The sequence below is a fragment of the Trachypithecus francoisi genome, unplaced genomic scaffold (genome assembly GCF_009764315.1).
Source record: "Trachypithecus francoisi isolate TF-2019V2 unplaced genomic scaffold, Tfra_2.0 Lachesis_group1, whole genome shotgun sequence".
NCBI lineage: Eukaryota > Metazoa > Chordata > Mammalia > Primates > Cercopithecidae > Trachypithecus > Trachypithecus francoisi.
Genome location: NW_022681454.1, coordinates 176,546,447 through 176,551,848, shown reverse-complemented (window position 1 = coordinate 176,551,848; position 5,402 = coordinate 176,546,447). Strand labels below are relative to the sequence as shown.

At 40.5% G+C, this 5,402-nt stretch overlaps 1 protein-coding gene across 1 annotated transcript in view; it reads right to left on the bottom strand.

The window, feature by feature from the left end:
* Positions 1-5,402, bottom strand: part of TENM3 (teneurin transmembrane protein 3) — a 117,574-nt gene that overhangs the window by 30,726 nt on the left and 81,446 nt on the right. The window lies entirely within an intron of this gene.

The window sequence follows — 5,402 nt, the reverse complement described above, 5'->3', positions numbered from 1 at the left end:
AGGAAGGGGAAGGAAAAAAGGTCTAAGATGAGACAATATGGAGACTAAGATGTTACCTACTCACAAGCTTTAAGAGAGAAAATGAACATTGTGCAAAGTGCAAGAAGTAAGGGGAGGCAGAGGAATGACCACATTTGGGCAGTTAAGGAGCAAAATGGAGCAAAGAAAGAAGATCAAATACAGAAAATGATACAAAATACAAGGGAAGACACAGATTGGAAGATTTCAAAAAATGAGGGATAGAGCATCCAGTAGGAGAAAGTGGATCCTTGAGTATTTACACAGTTGTTGTCTTTTATTATGAAGCCACAGGAAACTCCAGTCTGTAAACTCACATATTTGCACCTTTTTTTTCCACTTGTAACCAGATCTTCTACTCTCCCTTTCAATGTGATTTGATTCACTCATAGCTTCTGCTCTCTCAATAGCTCTGGTGTCCACATACTTGGAACTGTCCTCTCCTAAGTTCCAATCAGACATTTTTTTTTTTATCACATGCTAGACTGTGCTATGGTACTCTCAAAGTCATAATTTACAAATCTGAACTCATCTTTTGTTGATCAACGCACAATTCTTCCCTGTATCTCCATATCCACTAGTCACCTAAGTTGGGAAAACAGAAACTCATCCTCGATCTCCTTTCTCCCTTACCTCTTACATTCAGACAGCAAGTTCCATTTCATTTCCTAATGACTGACTGACCTAAACTGCCTCCTAACTTTCCTTTCCTAACCTACTCTTCTACCTTAAATCTATCCTTACATTGTCACCAGATTGGCTGTGTTGCTGTCCCCGTTAAACTCCTTGAATAGAGATCCGCCTACCCCGGAGGGAAGATCCAACACAGTCCAACTCTTAGCGATGCAAGTTCTGCTTGCGCAGAGGCACCATCTCCTTCCCTGGTTTCATCTCCCTCCTCCCCCCACACATTCAATGCTCCTGTCATTCCGAGCTGTGTGTTCTTTCCAAAGCCTGGCATGTTCTGCTCCTGGGTAAATGCTTTCCTCTGGCCTAGAAGTCTCTTTCTCTCTCTTCTGGGTAGCCTTTATTCACAACTTGCAACACTGATCTTAAAAATTACCTCCCTTGGTAAGTTTTTCTTGCCTCATCCTGTCCCCAATTCTCAATCGGATTTAGATGATCTTCCTCTGTACTTGCACGGCCTGTCGAACAACTATCTTAGCACTTACCCTTCTTATCACTGTTTACTTGTCTTTCTCTCCTAGTGGACTCTGAGCTCCCTGAAAGCAGGGAATGTGTCATCTAGGTCTGCATTCTCCAGCACCTAAGGCCAGTACCTGGCACATAATAAATTCCTATTGAATGAATGAGCGCATGAGCGAATAAATGAAAACCAGGAAATTAGGGTCTAAATAGGAAATGCTTGATGATCAAAAAGCACAGAAAACTTCCCACCTTATCAAAGCCTAAGAGTCTTGAAATAATTTAATAATTTGTCAATCTGTTTGCCTTTGCAATGTAGCATGGAAAAGACTTTCATTTTCTTTTAGGTGGCATAGCTGCTTTTGGAAACAGGGCCTCTCAGAGGCTCATGTTGCCTGGACCAGTCCCATATGGGATTAACTGTGCTTGTGGTTAATTGTTGTATTAAGGAGAATGAGGTACACTTTAAAAATTAAGTGAAAAAACTAGAAATCTTTATTAAATTAGTAATGGGTGAATGAACTAATCTTTCATTGGATATGCATACACAGATATGAACATGAAGATAAATTCCTGGGCATAAACTTTCTCACTAGCTCTAAATTATAAATAACCACTGCATAAACCTGTTCTGACCTTCCTTGAGGTTTAAAGGTTTGAGGTTTAGTCATCCTGAATATTTTTTGACTTCTCTAGGAATAGTTGGATGCATTTAGATACTCACATTCTGCTCCTCCAGATATAACATTCCTGTAACCTTTCTTTTATTACTATAACACTAACTGACCTAGCTTAAAAACATCATCCTCTATAAATCAGTACTTTCTTCTAATTTTGGCAAGGCTTATGCGTGCCTTTATTAGAACTTGGTTCCATCGTTTCTTTCTTTCTTTCTTTTTTTTTTGAGACAGAGTCCCGCTCTGTCGCCCAGGCTGGAGTGCAGTGGCATGATCTTATGGCTCACTGCAAGCGCCGCCTCCCGGGTTCACGCCATTCTCCTGTCTCAGCCTCCCGAGCAGCTGGGACTACAGGCGCCTTCCACCACCTCGCCCGGCTGATTTTTTGTATTTTTAGTAGAGACGGGGTTTCACCATGTTAGCCAGGATGGTCTCGATCTCCTGACCTCGTGATCCGCCCGCCTCGGCCTCCCAAAGTGCTGGGATTACAGGCGTGAGCCACCGCGCCCGGCCCCATCTTTTCTTTTCTAGAGTTTGAAACAGAATGAGGTCTTTCTTCTAGCTGATGCTTGACTTACATTCATTAAATGCTTAATCAATTAACGACTTTAAAATACACTATAAGTTTTTCAGCCTTTGCTTTTTATACACTGTTTTTTATTAAAAAGCCCAGTCATGGGAAAATCTTAAGTTATATCAGACCTACACTCTTAAAATACACTTAAAGAGAACAAAAAGTAGTTTTTAGAAAGCACTACAAAGGAGTATTTCTTTACATCAATATTTTCGAGAAGTTGTGGGGGTCTCTCTTGAAGAACCATAGATTCACCAAACTTTGGGATGAACTTGAAGTCTAGGAAATCTTTTTCGAAGTGTGTCAGTATGTGTGTTTACAAGAAGTGGTAGTGGTGATCATGGGGTGGGGAAGGACAGTGTTGCTAAGTGAGGAGTTAGAGTGACTTGAAGCATGTGGATAGTATCCTCAACCATCCTATTTCCTTCATAGACTGCCTTCCCCAACCTGGAGAGAGCTAGTGCAGTGTCCACGCTGGTTCTGCGTTTGCAGCCTCAACATATTCTGACACCACTCTAGGATCCTGAAACATAGGCCAAGGACTTCCTCTGTGTTGAACACCTTCCTGGGAGGCTAAGGAGTTACAGAATCCAGGAGTGAGAGCTGCTGGCACTGATTTTATTTTGAGGTCAGAGGAATGAGCCACAGATGCTGGAAAGTCTCTAGAAAACACCCAATTGTCAATCTGCAGTTCTGTGATTGTAAAACATGAAACGTTCTCTTGCACTCATTGTCCATGTGTAAACTTCTTGCTTTATTATCAATCATTTTAAATGGCTGGTGTACACAGCTTAGTGTTAGGGTAAATCACCTGATAATCACTGTGGAAGGGAAGCTGATAATGCACACAGATATGAGGCCATCAAATCATCTGTCTAATCTAGACAATTGCATAATGAGTTTAAAGGGGAAACTGGACACTTGTGGAAGCTGCATTTACTCTCGAACCGTTATGGAACAAGTTAGCACATGTGGAACATTGATTTGCCAAATGGAACACCCTGAAAGAGTTAATTCAACCTTGCAACTATCAACACACTCCAGGGACACAGCTGATGAACTGAGAAAATCTGACTTATTTTTTGTGTAACTTTTTGAGTTATCTGAATAACATACTATTTCCCCAGTTCCTTTTCTCCTTTGAAACCTGGGCAGAACTAATGGTTTTTAAAAACTACACTGCAGAAGGGAACTGGAATAGATCAAGTATTAATAAAAGTATTGCCTTAACAGTGTTCAGGTTAATGCTTGAAATATCTAGCAGCCACTATGCATTTTTTTAAATTGATGTCCCTGGAAATACACGGTTTGGTTAATAATTTAAAGCAAAATTATTAAGCAATTAAACAAAACAGCAAAAATAGAAATAAACTATTTGATTCTACTAAACCAATTATTTAAAATTCTGTCAAAAATAGAATTTTCCCATGATTTTAAGTGATCTGCTGATAAAATCTCTTAGAAATCATTCTTAAACTCCTAAATGTTTTCTTCCATGAAGAAAGAAAAAGGAAAAGGAAAATAAGGCAGGTGGCTGAGCACCATTTTTATGTGTGTGTGTGTATAAGTGTGTGTATGTGTATCTATAAAGTGGGCTGCTCAGTTTTTAATGCAGTTTTTGGCAGAAATAATAATGATGCATGGTTTCAGTGTTTGAGTTTTTAGGGCTGGATGGCAAATGCCTATCAAAGGAAAGAATATCCTCTCAGTCTTGTCCTGTGGAAGATACCGCTCTAATTCTTCTTCTTCTTTTTTTTTTTTGAGATGGAGCCTCACTCTTTTCATCCAGGCTGGAGTGCAGTGGTCTGATCTTGGCTCACTGCAACCTCCGCCTCCTGGGTTCAAGCGATTCTCGTGCCTCAGCCTCCTGAGTAGCTGCGATTATGGGCGAGCGACACTATGGCCGGCTAATTTTTGTATTTCTAGTAGAGACAGGGTTTCACTATGTTGGCCAGGCTGGTCTCGAACTCCTGACCTCATGTGATCCACCCACCTCAGCCTCCCAGAGTGCTGGGATTACAGGCGTGAGCCACCGCCCCCAGCCGATACCTCTATAGTTCTTCTAACGTTAGAAGCGATTACCATGGTCACTTCTGTAAGGAGAACACAGCATGGCACCGCAGTCAGGCTGTTTAAGCAGGATTCAGTGTCAACAAGAATGGGCATATTTTTTCTAATTAATGATATCTTTTCTAATTAATGAATAATTATCATTGCGTTTTCCTGAATTATTTGTGCTTTTGGTATACAATTTTGAACTTGAAATAGGCTTAGGTGTAGCACATGCGCTGTTCACATCGCCTGTCTTTCCTCTTTCTTTGGGGATCCCTTCTCTGAGGCACTCCTACAGCATGAGAACGGATGTCAGTGGGAGTCGTGCGTTTGCCATGGGCACTGAGTTAAGTTCATTAAAAAGAAATGGTTCAGAAGCTCATTCTGAAATTGCAAAGCTTGAATGAGGGACAACAAACCCCCCAAATGAGAAGCCGGAGACCCATATATACCTACATAAATGTGTAAAAGCTGAAACTCATTGATTTGCTCTGTGAATCTGAATATAGCTCACAAAAGATCACAGAGTCAGCCCCACAAATACAGAGCTCCAAATATTCAAAGTCCCAAGATTTAAAAAAAAAGTCTCTAACCTGCTGGTTTGCATGTACATATCGGCCAGAATTCATAGTTTTTTCATGTTGTCTTCTTTAACCAGACAGAAGAGCCTCTAGATATGCCCAAATGGTTGTATTTGATGTGGGTAAGCAAGCAGAGAACTGTGAAATGCCATTTACTATTAAATAACTTATTCTATTCCCCAATTCAATACACTGGATTTCCTTTCTTTGTGCATTTGAGTGTAAGAACCATGGTTTCTTTTGGGGCATAAACTTTTTAAATAATAAATATTTAGCAGGTGAGATCTTTTCAGTTTCCCTGGAATTACTCTGGCTAAGGAATCATTGTGTATGGCCGTTGTTTAAGGTGGTATG